The sequence below is a fragment of the Toxorhynchites rutilus genome, chromosome 1 (assembly GCF_029784135.1).
Source record: "Toxorhynchites rutilus septentrionalis strain SRP chromosome 1, ASM2978413v1, whole genome shotgun sequence".
In the NCBI taxonomy this organism is placed as follows: Eukaryota; Metazoa; Arthropoda; class Insecta; order Diptera; family Culicidae; genus Toxorhynchites; species Toxorhynchites rutilus.
In genome coordinates this window covers 199,161,082-199,183,083 of record NC_073744.1, presented here as the reverse complement: position 1 = coordinate 199,183,083, position 22,002 = coordinate 199,161,082, and the positions used below count along the sequence as shown (strand labels likewise).

Sequence of the window (22,002 nt, the reverse complement as noted above, 5' to 3'; positions counted from 1 at the left end):
AATTTTCTACATTTTAATTTTTATTCTGCGCACTTTCTTTTTTTATAATTTTAAATGTTTTAAATTAATTTTTAATGCTGAATTTATTTATTTTTGAATTCATTCATTTTTGAGGTTTTGTCTTTCTCGAAAGGTTAATTTCTTGAACCAAAAAACGATTTTTTTGAATTTCCGAAATTTTTCGAATCGTTTAATGTTTTCAGAATTTTGTGGACTTACCATTTCGTTTTTCAAACTCGGGAAATTTTGGGATTTTTCTATGTATTAAATTTGGTGTTTTACTTTTTTTCAATATTAGAATTTTCTTTGAATTTTAGAATTTTTCGATTATTTGAAAACCTTTTTTAATCGTTTTTTAATTTTTCAGATCTTTCAAATTTTCTAAGTTTTATGAACTTTTTAAACTTTTCAAATATTTTTGAATTTATATCTCGTCGTCCATCGGAATGCAGTGGTTGGGATTATCCAGAATACGCTCATAAAGCTTGCGAGCCCTCGTTTCAGCACGATGTTGCTGTTCCGGAATTCATTTTGAGCACTTTCTGCTTCTTGTAGGTTTTCAAATCATGTTTCTTTTTTCATTTGCTGGATCGTTTCTAGCATCGAAACCACATTTCTTGGCCATGTCACGTATACAGGCGCATCGATGCTTTCGAATTTAATTCCCGACTTTCTGGTCCAATCTGGAGTCTCTAGAACCGGGTTTACATTCACTTTTTGGCAGGTTCTCCGGAGAACACCCATTGCCAAACTTTTCAGTTATTCGCTTCACACTTCTCGGGCAAATTTTGGTACTTTTCGCGATTTGATTGTATTTTACACCCGATGCAAAACTTTTAAAACAAAAAAATTAAAAAAAATTAAAATATTGAGTATACAAACTAGAAGGGCCAAGATTATAGGCTTGGAACGCATTCATGACCTGTACTGCACGTCTACCAATATACCCTGTCCTGTGCCAAAGATTTCAAACAACGAAAACGCTTTAAATTCCAAATACATTGTTTCGAAAACGCAAATAACTGTTTTTCGTTCACCGACCCAACATTAAATCCATCCAGCTAGCTAGCAATTGGCACCACCCCCGCGCGATTTGCGCGATAAAATAAAACCAAATCACGTCGGTTCTCCGCGTACGGCTGAGTCCCGATCCGTCCTCCACGCCGCTCGGGCTCGCTATTATCCATAATTGTTACAACATTTTCCACAATCACCACAATTCACGAGCCACTAAACGCCTTTCCTGCGGCCCGGCCCTCGCGCCAGCGATCGATGAAATTACCACTTTCTTTTCATTACCATGCCCGGCTACACCTCGGAACTCGGAATCACGCACGCTCCAAGCAACTCCGAGCATGGTAGGTGGGTAGGCACGTATCGGTAGATCGGTGGGATCGATGGCGGTGGATTGAATCGCACCGCAGGACCTATCATTCGCCGCGGTAAGAGTTTATGTTGCGGTGCAATTTTTCTTTTCACTTTTTTTTTCGCACTGACGGTGCGGCTGGAACGAATCCAACCGTCACCGTTGGTGGCGTTCGTCCGTTGATCTTGATTTTGTGATCTATCGTTCCGAATCTGCATGCATGCGAGCACATGCAACATATCGCTTGCATACATATAACCAGAAGGCTCGGGCAATTAGCGAGAGTCATGCACGAGGAAAAGTTTTGATAGTGATAGATGGATGGTGCCTTCGGCGTTAATTGATTTTGCGATTTCGCTTTTATCCGCTGACGATGGCTCGCGGGATCTGTAATAAGCCTCTGGTTATATTCTCGATGCTCGAGATCGAGCCTCACAGTTCGTTCTCTCAGGTTCGTTCAAATCGGCATGTAGTAGTAGATGGCAGCACAATCTGCAACGCATCACCCCTCGGAATCAGCCATGGCCATGGTTGCGAACGTGCTTCGACAACGCTTGCTCCGTTTCTGGATAAGCAAATCAAGCAGCACAACAAAATATTTCCTGCTCCCGCGTGTGTGGACCGTAAGAACAATCACAGGAGGCACAGCACAGGCAATTGGTTTCAGTTTGTATCGCGAACAAGGTCAGCTTGAACGCAGGTAATGCATTGTTGTCGCTTCGCGGTTAACGGTTCGATTAGTGCTGGCAAAGGTGTCGTAAAGTGATTATCGGGTGTATTGTTTTTCTTTTTTTTTTCCTTTCCTGAAATCAGTCATTTAGTTTTGTGGTGATAAACAATTATGGCTGTTGTACGAATAAATCTGGCCGACAATCAAATTCTAGAATTTCCAGTCTACGAGGATGAAGAACATTGGGTAACTTTTGTTATTATAAATTTGCTTGTAGGGTAAATGATCTTGGTTTGTCCAATTTGGGGTGTTTTTACGCAACTAGTAAATGCAAATCGATTTTCCTTCATGAAAATCACACATAATCGATACGAGTTTGGGTTTGTTGAAAAGCCCCAAGTCTCTAGTTGCTAATACTACCATAAGGTGTTGAAATTATTCAAATGTTTATGTTTTTTAACGATTTTCCTTAAAGAAGAATTATGATCATGGTTTGACCAAAAAAATGATCATGGTTTGTCCGGTTTTAGAAATCTCCATTTTTGAATGAAAACATTCGAATTCACAATTAGATGTTGCATTTATCATAGCTTGAGTTTACTGTCATCATATTGATTCATTCATAATTTAGGCTTTCTTCAGAATATTGCCTTTTCTTGGGCATTTTAGAAGTGTTCACCTCAACACAATCAACACAGAAAAACCATACTTCTGCTATGCGCGAAGCACACCATAAACAAACTGCAGCGCGCCAAGCGGTTGCCATAGAAATCATGTGGACAAAACAACATTGTTGAATTGGACAACTCATGATCAGAATTGAGTTCATCAAAATGCGTTAATTTAATGGTTTAGCTATGTAAATCCGATACAAATGGTGAGCAAGCATGATGTTTACAATATTTATAAATGTTATAATCCAGAAAAGGTCTGAATACGTGCCAAATAATCATCTGGTGATCGATTAAAAGTTAGCTCGAATGAGGGGCGCATTGACACAAATAGAAGGTGTATTTTATAATCCTTTAAAACATGTGATTTCGTAAAAATATACTATCAAACTACTATAAATCATGTAAAAGGCAATTTCATTTATATGTTTCGAAACATTCGAAGGCCTTATTTGACACAGGAGCGCTGAATAAGAGCATTCAAAAAAGTGAGCAAACCATGATCATATTTTCGACTGGACAAACCAAGATCATTTACCCTATTTCAATTAAGAAAAAAAACTTATTTTTTAACTATACGTGAGGGTTCTGAGAATCCTAGAATTCCTGAGTCGATTCAGAAATAAGGTATCGGGCCCTATTCTATAAATCGAATCGATAAAAATTTTGCTCATTAGCCCTATTTTGCTATTATAGATACCAAACAAAGTCAATAGCATCAACCAAGTGAAAGCTTTCGGTGCAACTGTCATGATTTTTCGAGTGCTTTGGTTTGCTTGTTGTATACCTTCAGAGAATTAGTTTATTTTGGTTTACGTACCTAATATTTTCCTTTGGGAAACATCCCAGAAACGTTTCAATATATACAATATGGAAGATATGAAGTTTGAACAAAAACTAGATTGTGATTAACAAAATATGAAGTTGCTCGATGTGATGGTGATAGTGATGGTCCATTTTGATCGACTCGACTTACATAATAGGGTCTATCGTGTAATTTAAACATCCCTGAGTTTGAATTGCATACAAACGATATTGGGCGTGAAAAAAAGGGTTGACGTTGGATCACGAATAATTTGACTACTGCTCAAGAAGGTAACCGTACAGTTCTGATTTGGACCAAAATAAAATATAAATTGCGCAGTGGCGATATCGTGACCAATGAGGTTTCACCGAGGTGCGATTATCGCTACTTGAATAAAGAATAAGCTATGTGGTCAACGATTTTCGATACTCTAAAATGCGCGTAACACACTTGCTTCGGAGATATCACTTCCGGTTTCGTAGTGGAATGGATGCTATAGACAAAATTCATGCCAACTCGTCTTAGGAATTGGAAGCACCATCTCGAATTGCAGTGCACCGTTTAGGGTGTGAAGACACTGGACATTTAAATAATTATGCATTCTTGAAATTTAAAAAAAGCTTCTTTTTGAAAAGAACCAAAGTTCTTTTTCCTAAGGTTTTACAAAAAATTCGAACCCAAAAACTATAAGACCTATAAAATTTAACTCAAAAAAAGGAAATGTAGGACATTGTTAAAATTTTCATTGAAAACCATTTTTTTAATTGAAAATGAAAACAATTTTTTAAGATTACTACATACAATAATAAAAAAATAGATTATCTAACAACAACTTTTCCATATTTTCTTATTAATATAAACGTTGTCAAAGACATCAATTTCCTATCTCTTATAATTTTTAAAATAAATATCATTTTTGCATACACTTTTTTACCTCCTACCACTTTTGTGTAAAAATTCTCGGAATTGCAAGTTTCTTAACATGTTTCTAAATAGAAAAAAAGTTTGCAGAACATGTCAATCGCAAGAATCTACACACAAAAATGTTACGAATTAACTATAAGTAGGAATTTTCAAATAAAATATTAAACAATTGTTGTTGTTATGCCCTTCTTCGGATGTATGAATTACATATTGGTTATTGTATTAGTTGTTCATGTATATTTTTCAGAATTTAGAAGAATTTTTTTCTGTAAATTTTTTTTATAATTTTTGGAATATTATTTTTCTGCGTTAAATTTTTATTTTTTTTTTCATACTTCTAATGAAAACATAAGAAAATTCCTACATTTCATTCTCTGGATGAAATAGTTCAGGTTTTATATTTTTTATGTTAGAATTTCATCTAAAAAATCTAGAAAATACTCAAAATTACAAAAAAAAATCTAACTTATGAACTATAAGCCCTAATTTCAAAGTGTTTGGACATAGAAATTTTAGTCAGAGAATGAAACGTAAGAGAATATTTAAGTTTTCTTCAAAATACAAATATTTCGTGCTTGCTGTCCCGTGCACCAAAATCGAAATGCTTCAAAGCAAATTCTGAAAATTCAGAATAGCAGAAAATTTCAAAAACTATGCAAATCCTAAAACAAAAAAAATCATGAAAATTCAAATTTTTTAAAGATACACAAAACAAAAATTTTCAAATAACGAAAAATTAGAAGAATAGGATGATTTTTAAAAAATCAGAAAATTAAATAAAATTAGAGAAACGGAATTCACAAAATTTATTCAGAAAATTGAAAAAAAAACTCAAAAAAATCAAAGAATTGAAAAAATAAAAAAACAACTTAGATATGTTTTTTAAAAAACTGTAATTTAACAACTCCAAAATTTCGATTTTGTCTAAAATCACAAAAACTTTAAACTAAAATTAATCAGTGTGTTCAGAAAACATTGTAATTTTTTTTTGTGAAATCCATTATTAGTTTGCAGTATAACATCACATTTAAAGTTTACAATTTTTTAAAATGATATTCAACAGCATTTGCGTCACGTTAATTCCGCGTTATTAAATTTGACGTAGCTTATGAAAAGTTTCATTATTCTGTATCAAATTCGAACAATTCTAGAAAACACAAAAATTCAAAGGATACAAAAAAATCAAAAACATTATAAAAATAAAGGAGATTCATAAACCATAAAAAAAATTCAAAAATTAAAATTTCTGGAAATTTGGGAAAAAAACAGAAAATTATTTTTTTTTCACAAATTTAAAAAAAAACTCCATAAACTTTTTAAAAATTTTTGAATTTTGAACATGAAAACTGTTTATGTAAAATATCGTTTTTCTTTAAATCAAAACTAAACACCATTAATTGAAAATTGATAACTTCCAATATGGAAAATTTTTAATTTAGAAAAGTTAGTAAGATTTAAGATAAAAAAATTAAAAATAATAAAAAAAGGAAAATTCTAGAAAATGACTGAAAAATTTGAAATCAAAACAGAAATAACAGAACAACCAAATGTGAGAAAATTGAAAAAAACCTTTAGAGGAAAAGAATGCTTCAAAATTGAAAATAAAAAAAAAACTAAGATTTAAAAAAAATTATTAAGGAAAATGAAAATCCAGGAAATTTTGAATTCTAAAAAACATTATAAAAATAAAAAAAAAAACTATCAAATTCCAGAAAAATAACGGATTTAAAAAATCAATTCAAGAAATAGAAAATAAAAAATTAGAATTCACAGAATCAAAATTCAAAATTCTGAAATTTCTAAATTTAAATTTGGAAAAAAATAAAAACCCGAAATATTGAAAATTCCGAAAAAATCAAAATCGTTAAAAATAGAAATCCTAAAAATCGAAGATTTAATTTTAAATTAAAGAAAATTAACGATTTTAAAACATCAAATTTTAAAAATGGTACATAAAAAAATTTAAAAGTTTAAAAATCGAAAAAAATCGTTAAATTCCAAAAATTGACAATTAACAAACGCAAAACCAAAAATTAAAATTCTTATTCATTTTGAAGACAGAAAACTAAAAACATGAAATAAAAATTCAAAACAAACACATGAAAATTTCTAAAGTTTAAAAAATATTCAAGTAAACATTCTAAATTTTAAGACATTAGCATGACAAATTTACATGAAAATTCTAAAAAAACCGAAAAAATATACTGAAAACTCAGAAAACCTGAAATTCTAAAAATAAAAAAATCTGGAAATTACAAATTCAAAAATTCAAAAATTATAAAATTTAAAAAAATAAAAACTTGAATCACCTAAATCAATGAATCAAAATGTAAAAAAAAAAAGAAAAATAAATTTAGAAAATAGACAGGATATAAAAAACATAAAATTTGAAAATTTCAATAACAATAACATATGAATGTTCAATTTATTGTAATTAAAATTTTGTGTAAAAGTGAACATTCATTTTTATTGGAAATGAAAATACTAAAATTCTAAATTTAAACATCAAAACATTAAAATTGGAAAAAAGCATAAAAAATTAGAATTAAAAAATTGATAATTCAAGAACATAAAAATTAGAAAAATTAACATAAAAACGAAAAAAATAGGGAGTTAAACAAATTTTAAATTTAGAAAGTTTGAAATTCAAAAATTCTAAAATTCAAAAAAATAATTATTATGAAATCAGATTTAAGAAATTATATCTTGCAAAAATAAAGCAATCGAAATATTGGAAAATAAAAAAAATAAAAATTATAAACTTGCAATTAAAAAGACAAAGGAGATTCGGAAAATGAATTATTCCAAACAATGAGAATTCTAAAAATTAAAAATAAAAAATCAGAAAATTAAAAATTCCAAAAACTAAACATTCGAAAATTTAGAAAACGGAAATGCAGAAAGTCAAAAGTTTAGAACAATCTGAAAAAAAAACTCTAAACGTTGAAAATTTGAAGAAATTTAAAATAATAAAAAATTAAAATTGAAAAAAAAAAAATTTTAAAATTCTACATTCAAAGAATTGAAAAAATTGAAAAATTGCAGAATAACACATAAAAACTTGAAGAAATTGATGATTCAGAAAGTTTCAAATTTAATAAATTAAAAATTCAGACATTTCAAAATCAAAACATGAAATGTTCTTAAAACTTTACTATTCCAGAAAATATGAATTTCAATGATTGAACATTCAAAGAATTGGAAATTTCATCATAGGAACATGAATATTCTAAATTTAAATACTGTAAATTAATAATAGAAAGAGATCAAGAAATTGTAAAAAAAGGTCATTTTGAAACTAAACAAATGACGAATCATGAAATTGAAAAATCAAAACATAACAAATTCAAATTCAGAAAGCACGAAATTAAAAAAAAAAAATGGATTCGATAATCGAGTACAGGTCGGACTCGATTATATATATTCGACAATTTTTTTTCAACAATTATTTTCAAATCCTACACATAATTGAATCTCAAGAAAACTATTTTTTAATTAATGTATGAATGTCAAACATCAATAGAAAAATAGCTTTTTTGTGATTCGATTATGTATTGGATTCGAAAATTAACGTTGAAGGTGAAATTGCGATTATATATAATCGAGTCCGACCTGTTAAAAAAAAAATGAATTTAAAAATTAAAAAGTCAATTTAGATCAGATCAAAAATTTAAAACTAAATAATTGACATTTAAAAAATTGAGAAACATTAGAATCTAAAAAAAACATTCAAAAATTTAAAATATAAAAAAATCAAAATAAGAAAAGATCTAAAAATTTGAGATTCAAAGAAATGAAAATTCAGAAAATTTTAAAAATTGGGAAATGTAAGATTAAAGATTAAGATTAAAAAAAAAATTAAAATTCTAAAATTTGAAATTTAAATTCAATCTGGAAAATTTTAAAATAAAAATATCATGTAAAATTGAAATTCAAGAAATTACAAAAAAACAAAAAAGAAATAGAGCTTAGATTTCAGAAAAGTCGAATCGAAAAAAACAAAAAAGAAATAGTTTTGATTTCGGAAAAATCGAAATCGAAACTTTTCGTCTTGTTTTTAATTCCCTGAATTTTCAATTTACAGGTTATTTTTATTCAATATTTTTTCAATTTAAATTTAAATTTTAAATTTTTAGAATTTGGATTTTTTTTAAATTAAAAAAAATTAAATAATAAAAAATGAGAAGATTATAAATTTAGAAAATTTAAATTCATTAGATTGAACATTATAAAACTTACTGAACTTACAAAATTAAAAATTAATAGAATTTAAAGTTCTAAACATTGAAAAATTAACAAAATTTGAAAATTTGTGATATCAGAAATGAAAGATTTATAAATTTAAAATTACTAAAATTGCAAATTCAAAAAAAATTATATAAATAAAAATACAAAAGTTCAATAAATTGAAAATTAAAACAAATTAAGATGTACAAAATTTAAAATAAGCATAAACGTTCCTAAAATTGAAAATTGAAAAATTTGAAAATCATAAAAAAATAAATAAATTGATATTAAAAACAGAAAACTTAAAAAAATAAACTCAACTAAGACAAACATTTCAAAAATAAACTTAAATGGGAAGAAAAATTGAAAATTGGAAAAAATTAAAATCCTGAAAGGAAAATCAAACCATAATAAATTCGAATAAATTGAAAATGCAACACATTAAAAGTTTTTAAAAATTCAAAATTCAGTAAAAAGAATCACAAAAATAAAAATTTAGAAAATGTGAAACTCATAAATTGATGTGTAATTGAAATTTGAACAATAAAAGATATACAATTTATTGTGAATTAGAAATTAAATTTGGGAAATTAAAAAATCAAAACATCAAAAATTCGTGAAAAAAATTAAAAATTCATAAATTGAAAAATCAAAAAGTGACCACGCGAAACGATTTAAGAAAATTGCGAAAATTGAGATGTAGAAAAAAATACACCAAACTTTTCTAAAGAATTTTAAATATTAGAATTTAGGGTTTAAAAAAAACGATTCAGAAAATATTGAATTCAGGAAATTCCAAATTCAGAAAATATGAAATCAAGGAAATTTTCGAGCAATTTTCAAGTTCCAAAATAAAAAAAACAAATTGATGATTGAAGATTTTAAAAATTCTAATTCAAAATTCAGTAAAATTAGATAAAAAAAATGAAAAAAATTTAAAATTAGATGAAAATAAATTAAAAATTAAATTAAATTTAAAATTAAAATTATTAAAACTTCATAATTGAACATTAAAAAATTGGAATTTAGAAAATTCAAAATTTGAAAAAAAATTATTCAAAAAAGTAGAAATTGAAAGATTGGATAATTTATATAAAAATAAAAAGTTCAAGAACTAAAAAAATAAGAGATCCCAAAAATCACTAATTAAAAAAAAAATATTATCCATAAATATTGAAATTTGAAGAATTGGAATTTCATAAAATTCTAGTTTTTGAATTTTATGAAAATAAAAAACAAAAGCTAAAAAAATCATAGAATTGACAAATTGAAAAATCACAAACTTAAAAATTTATGAGATTGGAAATTCAAAAAAAAATCTAATTATGAAAATTTTAAATGCAGAAAACTAAATTCAATTCAGGTTCCTTTCTTATATTCCGGGTGGTTCACAGAGAAACAGCTTCGTCGTCGATTGGTGAATATGATGTCGCTGCACAAACCGACCATTTGCATAAATTATTCCCATAATTAATTCGATCATCTCGACTACGATGCTTAAAACAGAAAACTGACGCAGCGAACGTTAAAGAAAATGACATAATTGCTACAAAATAGACGACGGGTGAAAAAAAGAAGACCCGGTGATATAATCCGAAACTGGGTCAAAAATCCAGCGAATGATCGACAGCCTCCATAATCTCTTTTTTCCCTGCTTAAAACTGGCCTGACTTTAACTAATCAAAATTTTGCCCCCCCTGTTGGGGACGCCAACAACCGTTATTTGAGAAAAAAAAAATGGGAAAAAATAAGAAATACAATTGCTTCCTGTCATCCAGCGTAGATCTCTCCCCGTCTCGGGAAGATCTGGAGAGTGCCGGCTTATTTCGTGTTGCCTTGATCACCATGATGTGGATGCTTTTAATTTGATAAAATTTGCTCGACGATGGCGTGCGTAAGCAGCGCCATTATTACACCGGAGAATATGGAATTAGATTAGGATTTGGAAGACGCGTAGAGCTCGCGTGAGGTGTTGAATGCCGGCGCGATTTGAGGAACTTATAATTGGGCTCGCAAATAAATAGCTTTGCCACGGTATGTCACGCTCGAAGACAGCTCTGATTGGACCACATGCGAGCTTAGCTGGGGAACATACCGAGGTACGAAATGAACGGCAACGACCGCATAAAATGGCACTATTTTGTTCGAAACCCATTCATCCCAGAAAGCAATGAAACCTGCAATCTAAAATGCAAATTCTTTCGACTGAAAACAAAACAATGGGAACATATGCATGACTCTGTTTTCATTTCGTTGATTAAAACCGCAAACAGTGGAAAAATAAAACTGGAATCCCCAACCGCAGTGTATTTGTTTCCAGAAGCATTGTCAAGGGTTCGGTAGTTGACATTGACATTGGCTTTGTTCCGGTTTTGCAGTCCATATCTAAATTTTTACTAGGCGTTGTCTACAATCCTCCACGTAATGATTGTTCCGAAATTCTATATAATCAGCTAAATGATTTATCACTGTATTATACAGATATTCTCGTGGTTGGAGATTTCAATACTGACTTACGAAACTCTACAACTCATTCGGTTGGGTTAGATAACACTTTGAATGCTTTAGGTTTAAATTGTGTCAGTTATGAACCAACACACTTTTACCCTGGGGGATCCTCACTGATTGACCTGATGTTAACCAATAATACTGATTTCATCTTAAATTTTAACCAGGTATCTGCACCTGGGTTTTCGAAACATGACATTATTTTTTCGTCGATAAATCACCCTTATTCTCATTTACGGCCGCATCCGTATATTGATTCGTCGGATACGATACGTCGTCAAAGAAAAAGCTATCCTCATTTACGGCCGTATTTCTGTGTACTAGATTTTGTTTTGGTAAACTGTTTTATCGACGGCAGATTTTGACGTAGGACTACGTCTTTCATTTCTATACCGGGGTGTAAAACCAAAGTTTCGAGAACGAAAGCGTTACGCCGGAGACCGAGATTTTGAGCGTTAATAGCTCTTATACAACTGAACGAAATGGTATGATAAACACTTCATTTGAAAGATAAAATGTCTACGCGTCATATACTTGTTACTTTTTCATCCAAAAACTTGTTTCAATTGTCTTAAAATTGCTTTCAAAACAGGCTATTGAAATCACCAATCGGTATATAAGCGAGCGCCGCTCGTAAACCCACTCAGTTATGATTGAACAGCGATTGGAGCATGTTGTCGCTGTTGTTGTGAAACTAATTTCGTTTATCATGAAAGCGCTGATGAACGGTGTCACCAAGAGCCTGTTTGTGCACCTAAGGTCAGAAGGGAATCCATCAGGAGGAGAGTGATGCCACGGTTCCGCTTGAAACATCGGAGCAGTCGCCACACACACACATACACGTGCGGAACCCTCGTTGCTATCATCGTTGCTGAAAAATAATCTACCAGTTCCCCTGGGAATTGAAAAAAACATTCATGCGAAAGAGTTCATTTTAATGTTTTCTATCCATACAACACTGCAACCAAATATATTTGGTTTTGTGATTTTTCAATCAATTACAATTAACAGGAAAGCTTCTGAATATTATTTTTCCCCATCAGTAGAAAAGTTTCGTATCCAATATTGGATGCATAACATGAAAAACGGAAAATGTTTCACATCGCGAAAATCATGTAATTTTCGAGCGATTATTTGCTTCCTACTCATATAATGCTGCGACCAAATACATTTCGTTTTGGATTTTTCAATCAAGTGCGATCAAAGGAAGACCACGGCTTTCGGCAATTTATTAGAGGTGCAATGAATATTTAGGAATTCCCGCTCTACGCGCACTGGCAAACGATGTTTACTCAACAATTTCTCAAACGAGAAATGGGTGTTGTGAGAAAGGATTAGCGAACGCAATAACGACAAACGGGAGAAAGAGATGTTTGGAGGTTGAAGGAAATTGGCAGAAAACATCTTCATTTTATCTTTCGAAAAATGTGATTCATACCACTTCGTTTTGCCAGAAAGAGATTGTTGATGCTCAAAGCAGGAATCGAGTCCTCCGAGGAAATTAACCAGCGCAAATTAGAGAACACTATCGATTGCGGCATTCGTACACAAATAATTTTATAATGCAGTTTCATCAAAATGATTTCTTCGATATGAGGATATATTCACTACATCATGTCATATATTTCATATTCTTCATTATGAAATCCGTATCCATGGCACCTATCGCTATCGAATTATCATCGACACCACGATTTTCGCTAAATGCTCCTTTCAGCTCGGCCTGTAAAAAAACTTTTCTGAACTCTAAACCATCATATTTGGAGCCCTGAAAAGGGCCGTTGATTATATGCTAAGCTAATATAGCACGCTCTCCTCGGGTACGATGGGCCAGCTGGATGTCCTTGGGCATGATGTGACGTGTTTTGCATGGATAGCACACAAATTGGTATCTTCGAATAGGCCTCCTGCAGCGTCACAACCGCGGAACTTTGGAAACGCAAGTTGGTTTTGAAGACCTGAGTAATTTCACGAATCAAATGCTGCAAAGGTAGCTTGCGGATCAGCAATTCGGTCGACTTCTGATAGCGACGAATTTCACGCAAAGTTCCCGGTCGATAGCGATGTGGCTTATTCACGCTTCCTGCAGCTGGTGCGCTTATCCAAGCTGCTTTCGTGGTGCCTTACCACCGAAAGATTAACGAGCTGCTTATATAGTCCCGATGAAACGAGTCCTCACGGTGCGAGAGTAGAGTAAAGTGCGATTCACATACAACATACACGTCACGTTCACGTCCCGTCACGTCACGATACGTCAATGATTCTACCATGCAATTCTCATGAAAACATTCACATACACCAGCAACGTAACGACCCGTCAGCATACGTTCAACGAAAACGACGGGCAGGGTTTGTAGAAAAGAATAATTGACGGAGACGGACGGCTCGTTTGGTTTTTGTCTGGGCTTTGTGTCTCGGCTTTTGTTTTGATTTGGTTATACAGTAATTTGCATCTACATCGACATAAGGCTAATTGAACAGATCTGTGATGCAACACGTTTAATTAGACATTTTTACCTCTAGTTGGACATTTTTGTAAACATTGAGTTCGGGGCCCAAATTATAGCCCCACATTGAAAGTCGCCACCAGTCGCAAATGTCCAATTACTGGTCAAAACCGACTCCAATGCGACACTGAGTGGTGCCTCAGCATATCGCTTTATAAGTAACTAACTGTACTTTTTATTCCAACATATCTCTTAGCTCCAAATTTCGGAGTGAAAATCATTCGCGATTAGTTGAAAGAATTATTCTATGTATTATTGTTATTGCATAAGGGTCGGACTACGGGGTTTAAGCTTTTAAATAAGTGAATTCAATGATTCACATTGAATTTTTCAAAATTTAGAACTGATTCTAGGCATGCTGATTTGAAAGAGGGCATTGCAATTTAAAATTGTTGTAGGTGGCGACACCATGAATAAAATTAAATAAATCATTCGTTTGGCATTTGACGTGACGGTGCTGGTGAAGGAATGACTGCATGTGTGAATTGGTGGAGACGTTGACGGAACGTAGACGTTCTTCTCCGTAACGTGCTATGTGAATCGCACATAAGAAATGAACGAAAGCAAATGAAGCGTCATTTTATAAACCATAAAAGAATTGAATTTAAACCCCACCCTTATTATATTCGTTGCTTACCCTGGGAGAGAAACGAATAACAACGATGTAAGTATACAGTAAGCTTATATAATAAAGAGGGTGGGGTTTACATTCTATACTTTTATGGTTTATAATGTGGTGCTTCCTTTGCTTTCGTTCATTTCTTACTCTACTCTCGCACCGTGAGGACTCGTTTCATCGGGATTAAGCAGACAGCTCGTTAGTCTTTCGGTGGTAAGGCACCACGAAAGCAGCTCGGATAAGCGCACCAGCCACAGGAAGCGCGAATAAGCCACATTGCTATCGACCGGGAACTTTGCGTGAAATTCGTTGCTATCAGAAGTCGACAGAATTGCTGATCCGCAAGCTACCTTTGCAACATTTGGTTCGTGGAATTGCTCAGGACTTCGAAACCGACTTGCGTTTCCAAAGTTCCGCGGTTATGACGCTGCAGGAGGCCTATTCGAAGATACCAATTTGTGTACAATCCACGCAAAACGCGTCACATCAAGCCCAAGGACATTCAGCTGGCCCGTCGAATCCAAGGAGAGCGTGCTATATTAGCTTAACATATAATCAACGGCCCTTTTCAGGGCTCCAAATTTGAAGGATTAGAGTTCAGAAAAGTTTTTTGCAGGCCAAACTGAAAGGAGTATTTTTATTTGGATGCTATTCAGCATCGAGAAAATTCCGGAAAGATCTAATCGTTGCTGAAAAATAATCTGCCAGTTCCCCTGGTAATTGAAAAATACATTCATGCGAGTTTATTTTAATGTTTTATATCCATATAATACTGCGACCACATACATTTGGTTTTGTGATTTGTCAATCAAGTGCAGTTAGCAGGAAGGCTTCTGAAGATTATTCTTCAGAACAAGGTTTTTTGTATCCAATATTGGATGCATAAAACCTTGAGCTTCCAACGTTACGTTCTCGTTTTCGAAGTCCCCCAAATATTCATTTATTCATTCATTCAGAATGGATTTAGATTCAACTTCAAACAAATGATCTCTAAATCAACGATAGTCCTACGTCACCCTTGCGGTTATACCATAGATATAACCCACTTCCTGTTTTTTTTATGTTTACACTTCTGTCTGTTTTGATTTGAGATTCGCAGTCTTCAAGTTTTCAAACGCAAATGCACTCGCGAGTCGCGACTTATTGTGCTATTCACCAAGATCTGAAGGGACGACACATCAAAACTCACGAAATAAATTTGAAGGATAGATCTTTCTTAAAATCGGCTGAAAACAGTATAACGTTGAGATAGAAGCAACGATGTTGATCCCGATGCCAACTCCACTTGGGGGAGTAATTGTTATTGGATAAGAATCGGTAGTATACCACGATGACGATTGAAGCAGGCAAGTTGGTGCACAAAAGGTATGGAACGGCCAATTGCCCATGTTCACAATAATAACACTATTTTCCCTTAACACTGCTGTTTGAATTATAATCCAAAAGTCGGTCACCCTATGCGCGGAACTACTACCTCCTCAACTAAGCTCAGCTTCCGTTAGTGGTCTCTGTACCAATAGATTAGCTGAAACAATAGGCCAGTTAGATCATACCCATAGGAGTGTATAGTTCGTGCGCGCGCTTAGAAGAGTTCAACCGTTTATTTGAATATATCGTTTACCAGTTCATCTTTGGCTATTTTATTATCCCGCCACCCGAAATCCAGTGAAATAACAAATCCTGTTTGAACATTTGGTCCTTCGAGCCGGATTTCGGGGACGAATAAAGGCCAAGAAAGTGAGCCAAGTTGTGCGATTGAAGTTGAGTGAACTTTCGGTGTGCCATTGTTGGCTTGTCGTGGAATTATTCCACACAGAAAAAGTGGTTTGCGGAGGAAGATACTACGAATTGTCGAACCTGCGGAAAGGATAGCGGAGCTTAAGTGGCGACAGAAACTGCTGGGAACCATCGGATCGTATCTGCGGAAGGACATATAGAGTGATAAGTACTGCATGTTAACAAAAGGTTTGTGGTGGCTTGGTGCATGAAAGGCCGCCATTGCATGACGAAAAACGAATAAATGAAATTGGCTTAGAAAACTGGGAGTTTTATTGATTAAATACACGTTTCCCCTGAGATTGTGGTTTATCGGGTTGGTTCACCAATATTCTGAATATTTCTTCCTCTAACTGTCTGTTCGATTGGTTCTCGTTATACAGTAAACGGTCGTCAGTCAATTACATATTATACATTACAAGTCGCGCAGGACGTAGAGTAGATTGAGATCAAAGAGTGTGCACAGCTTATACTGGGGTAGTGTGACAGTGAACAGTGGTGAAATTCAGTGAACATGGATCATAATTTACGAGATTTGCTGAAGCAGGAACGGTTTTTACGCAAGAAGTTCGACACGGTACGAAATTTCCTACATAACTTCGACGCAGATCAACATAATTGCCAATTGGACGTTCGACTACAGCGGCTCGAGGAAACTTTTAAGGAGTTCCAGATCGTACGTCAAAGGATCGAGTTACTCGCAGAAGAAGAAAGTGAGCAAACACCACCCGAGCCTAAGGAGACTGAAAAAGAATGGGCAGAACGCGTAACCGGTTTGAACTTAGCCAGAGAAGAAGAAAATAGGAAGGTACTGTCCGAGATGGAAGAAATTTTCTGCACTTTGAAGGGTGAAATTATGTCCCTGAAGCAACATGAGCGTCGGTCAGAACCAACTGTAAGATCATCAACCACAGAATTTGGTGAGACATCGGTAGGACTATCTCGTATGAAACTCCCAGACATCCGCCTACCAACTTTCAGTGGGCAACTGAAAGAATGGATGATATTCCGTGACAATTTTCAGAACCTGATTCATCGAAATAACCAGTTGATGCCCATGGACAAGTTTACGTATTTGCGATCCTCACTGATAGGAGAGGCGTTAAAGGCAATTGACTCTGTGGAGTTATCAGCAGTTAATTATGAGGTGGCGTGGACGTTGTTACAAAACCGTTATGAGAATCGTAAATGGATTGTAAAAGCTTATCTAGATGCCTTGTTCGCTGTGGAGAGTATGAAGAAAGAAAGTTACGATTCACTGAATCGGCTAATCAGCGATTTCGAGATGAATCTCATGATGTTGGACAAAGTGGGGGAACCAACAGCTAACTGGAGCACATTGTTGGTTCATATGATGTGTACGCGACTAGATGGGACAACTCTCCGACATTGGGAGTCTCACCATAACTCCAAGGACGTGCCTAGCTATGAGAAACTAATCCAGTTTCTTCGAAACCATTGTTCGGTTTTACAATCGGTTGCTGGTAACAAGCCAGTACCGATGAAAGATAAGCGATCCAAGATATGTATCAGTCATACGACCACTCACACTTTTAATAAATGTTTTTTCTGTGGAGAAGCGTTTCATTCTGCCTTCCGTTGTATGAAGTTTTTAAAAATGAAGACTTCCGAACGAGTGGAAATATCTCGTCGACACGCGCTGTGTCTCAACTGTCTGTCACCTGGTCATCAAGCTCGTGTCTGTAACAAGGGATCCTGTCACCACTGTCGACAGAAGCACCACTCGCTGTTGCACACAAACTCATACCCGGTCAATTCCTCTGTCGCGCAATCAAGAAGTCAAACCACCAATCAACAGCAGTTACAAACACCTCGATCGAACCTCAACCAACCGATACACACTCAGACGACACAAACACGCACAAACTCACTCCCAGTTATACACTCCAACATCAGCCAATCACCTACCACCACAAACCAGTCATGCACGTGTAGAAATACTGTCGCGCTTCCTGTCAGTACTAAAACCCATTCTAAAGAAGTTCTTCTGTCAACCGCCATCGTTCGAGTAGTAGACCGTTTCGGAAATACTCAACTAGCTAGAGCTCTGCTAGATTCGTGCTCACAGTTTTGTTTTATGACCGTACAATTCTGTCAGAAGTTGAGTTTCATACAGAAGCCGAAGTATCTAACGGTTCAAGGTATTGGAGGATCCAAGGCAGTGTCACGAAAAATAGCTGTTGCAACCATAGCGTCACGATCCGATCAGATTTCGACGTACAATTCTGAGATGAAGTTCTTCGTGCTTCCGGAGCTTACTGTTTCACTACCAACCTCGAAGATTAATGTCAGCCATTGGAGGTTTCCTGAAGATATTGTGTTGGCTGATCCTACATTTTTTGAACCCGGTCGTGTGGATATTATCATTGGAGCTGAACACTACTACGATCTTCTCGAGGAGGGTCGTATGAGACTTGCCGACGACAGTCCAGTATTACAAAACTCTGTCTTCGGCTGGATAGTTTCCGGGTCGGTTCCCGTTGAAGAAAGGATTCAGCAGTCAACCGTAGCCTACACGTGTACACTTGCAGATGTACACAATCAATTAACGAAGTTTTGGGAGGTGGAGACCTGTCGTTCCAATAGCATACAATCAGTAGAAGAAACAGTATGTGAAAACCTTTTTGACCAAACAACTACTCGGGATAAATCCGGTAGATTCGTAGTGAGCTTACCGAAAAAGGAATTCGTCATCAAGCAATTAGGAGAGTCACGTAATACAGCGATGAAACGGTTAACTGGAATGGAGAGACGTTTCCAGTCAAACCCTGGATTGCAATCCGCGTACCGAGAATTTATGAGTGACTATGAAAGGCGCGGACATATGCGACAAGTTAACGAACCCAACGATGAAGCTCCTGTCTACTACCTCCCTCACCACGCGGTTCTGAAACCCGATAGCACAACGACCAAGCTTCGTGTTGTGTTTGACGCTTCATGCAAAACGACAACTGGGGTTTCATTGAACGACGCACTGATGGTTGGACCGGTCGTACAAGACGATCTATTGTCTATTGTAATTCGTTTCCGTTTCCATAAAATAGCAATAGTGGCGGACATAGAAAAAATGTATCGTATGATACAGATGCAATGCACTGATCAACGTCTGCAACGCATACTTTGGAGAGATTCCTCCGACGCACCTATTCTTACATATGAATTATCCACCGTCACGTATGGCACTGCGGCAGCTCCCTATTTAGCCACCAAGTGTCTGAAACGATTAGCACAAACCGGAAGATCTACATATCCCCATGCAGCGGAAGTTTTAGAGAAAGATTTTTACATGGATGATCAGTTGACAGGAACCGAAAACCTTGAAGAAGGAAAACAGTTGATTCGCGAAATGCAAGAGCTGATGGCGTCTGGTGGATTCATTCTACGAAAGTGGAACTCGAATTGTCGAACGTTACTTGAGGATCTACCCGCAGACTTGGTAGATGACCGTGCCACGTTTGAGCTGGATTCTTCCAACTCTCCCGTTAAAACCTTAGGTCTATTATGGGAACCTAGGTCAGATAAATTCCGGTTCACATCTCCCAAATGGAACAGCGAAACCGTCTTTACCAAACGTATAGTTCTCGCTGACGCTGCGCGCCTGTTTGACCCGTTAGGACTAGTGGGTCCTGTGGTAGTCTTAGCGAAAATATTTCTACAAGAGATCTGGAAACGGAAATGTGATTGGGATGATCCGCTTCCAGACGATATGCAATCGTTCTGGATGGATTATCGACGAAACCTGCGAGCACTCTCATCATTATCAGTACCCCGATGGGTGCAATTTTCGAAAAACTTGGAGTTCGTCGAGATACACGGATTCTGCGATGCATCCGATAAGGCTTATGGAGCCTGTATTTACCTTCGTTGCACGTCTAGTGATGGTTCCGTGGAATTAAATCTTATTACCGCAAAGTCCAAGGTCGCTCCCTTGGAAGACCTCAAACGAAAGAAAAGGAAGCAGACCATTCCCCGTTTAGAGTTATCCTCAGCACTTCTCCTGAGTCACCTATACGAAAAACCTATACATCAAAAAGCCAGCACAAACCTACAGCAAACCGCAACGTTTTGGACAGATTCGACCATCGTATTATGTTGGTTGTCTTCTTTACCATCACGATGGCAAATGTTCATAGCAAATCGTGTGTCCGAGATCCAGCACATCACGAAAGGTAGTCACTGGAAACACATTGCAGGTGTAGAGAACCCAGCAGACATAATTTCCCGAGGAATGTCTCCCATCCAACTTCAGGATCAGCGTTTGTGGTTCAAGGGGCCTCTCTGGCTGTGCCAGGAGAAGAGTTTATGGCAATCCAACAAACCAAGAGAAACAATTGATTCCTCACTTCTGGAAGAGAAATCAATCATAGCGTTACCCCAGGTTGGATATTTCCTAGCGTTCACATCTTTCCATCGGACTTCACACTACCAAGTGTCAAATCACCTTCTGGAGAAATGTTGGCCCTGCGAATGAACGAATAGGTTAGATGATTTCGAACTCTTCCGAATGCGATCATAATACTTATTCGAATTCTTCTTTCGCTCGTGCTGATCCTGCAGCGGGGTGCCTGCTCCCCAAGCGAACCTATTATGGCTCCACCACCGTGGCTTTCATCACTGAGCAGACCTAACAGACAGAGGAACCACATTAGAACGACCAGCTGCAGCTCTCCTCTTTGGCTGCCGCTGTTTCTAGATGACTTGATACGAGACTCGAGCAAAGCTAGGGGTAAAAGTTTCACATGAGAATAATTGAGACAGTTTTTAGGCAATATATGAGATGCTAACGCTTGCTGGTGGTGAGGTTAAACAACGGCTTTTCCAGAAAACATTTAGCGATTGCAGTCTAAAAAAAATAACAAGGAGAAAAGAACGAACATTCGTTCCTATAATTTACAATCGTCTTATACTAATAAACTTGATGGGAGAACCTAACGACAAATCAATCGATGCAATTTTTCAAAACATAAATCAGGCAGTGAGAATTTGTATCAAGATTTCGCTTGCCCAAAAAAATATGACAATGATGAAACGAAGCACGTTATTATAAATAGTAATAAAAGAAAAAGAACAACCACAACATATGAAATATGATCATGAGGAACGGTAATATATAGTACAAAACAACATTAAATTTGAATGTTGCAAGAGATAACCATTTCTGCACTAGTAAATGCATTGTAAGAATCCAGTTCTATCGTAACATGTAAGAATTGATCTGTAGAATTCGATGCTTCCTAAGAAGTTCTAACGCTCATGGGACCACCTCGTTTCTGTTGGCACAATTTTTGCGTGACGGAGGGTAGTGGCTCCTGCAGTCGGCTTTGCAGAGAAATATGTATCATTAGGATATTTGTCACCAGCCGGTTAGTAGTGTGACTATGAACCAAAAGACTTCGCTGCATGTTTGGACAAATTTATTGTACGAATTGCTGCAATCATTTATAGCTGCTGAATCATTTATAGATATCGCGATTCGTTCAGCATTCATTTGTTTAATATTTTTTTCAATAATTGGAAATGCAAATTCAAGTATTTGACTTCCATTTTCATTTCTTTGATGCACTTGTGCAGCAATTATCTCTATTTTATTTTTCCTCAATGTAAATTTCCATATTTTATTTTTAATGGAAACGTGTAATTTCCATAATTTGTTTGTTTCTGATGGATTCTCAGTAACATAAGTCAAGAGGTGATCAATCTCTTGGTTACGAACTGTTGAATTTTCAGTTTGGATTGGGTAATCCTTTTGATTGACGTTTCGGTTATTCAAGGTCATTGATCTAGTGTTTACTACTAGAACATTTTCTTTTTTCAATTCATCGGATGTTATTGTTATGCGTGATAATGCATCTGCACCGGTGTTGTTTTTCCCTTTGATATATTCCACTGTAAAGTCGAACTCTTCTAG

General features: G+C 35.1%; 1 protein-coding gene and 1 pseudogene across 9 annotated transcripts in view; both read left to right on the top strand.

Annotated features, from left to right (window-relative positions):
- Positions 1-22,002, top strand: part of LOC129763342 (rhophilin-2) — a 263,041-nt gene that overhangs the window by 164,612 nt on the left and 76,427 nt on the right. The window lies entirely within an intron of this gene.
- LOC129763814 (U4 spliceosomal RNA) lies at positions 3,840-3,909 on the top strand (annotated as a pseudogene).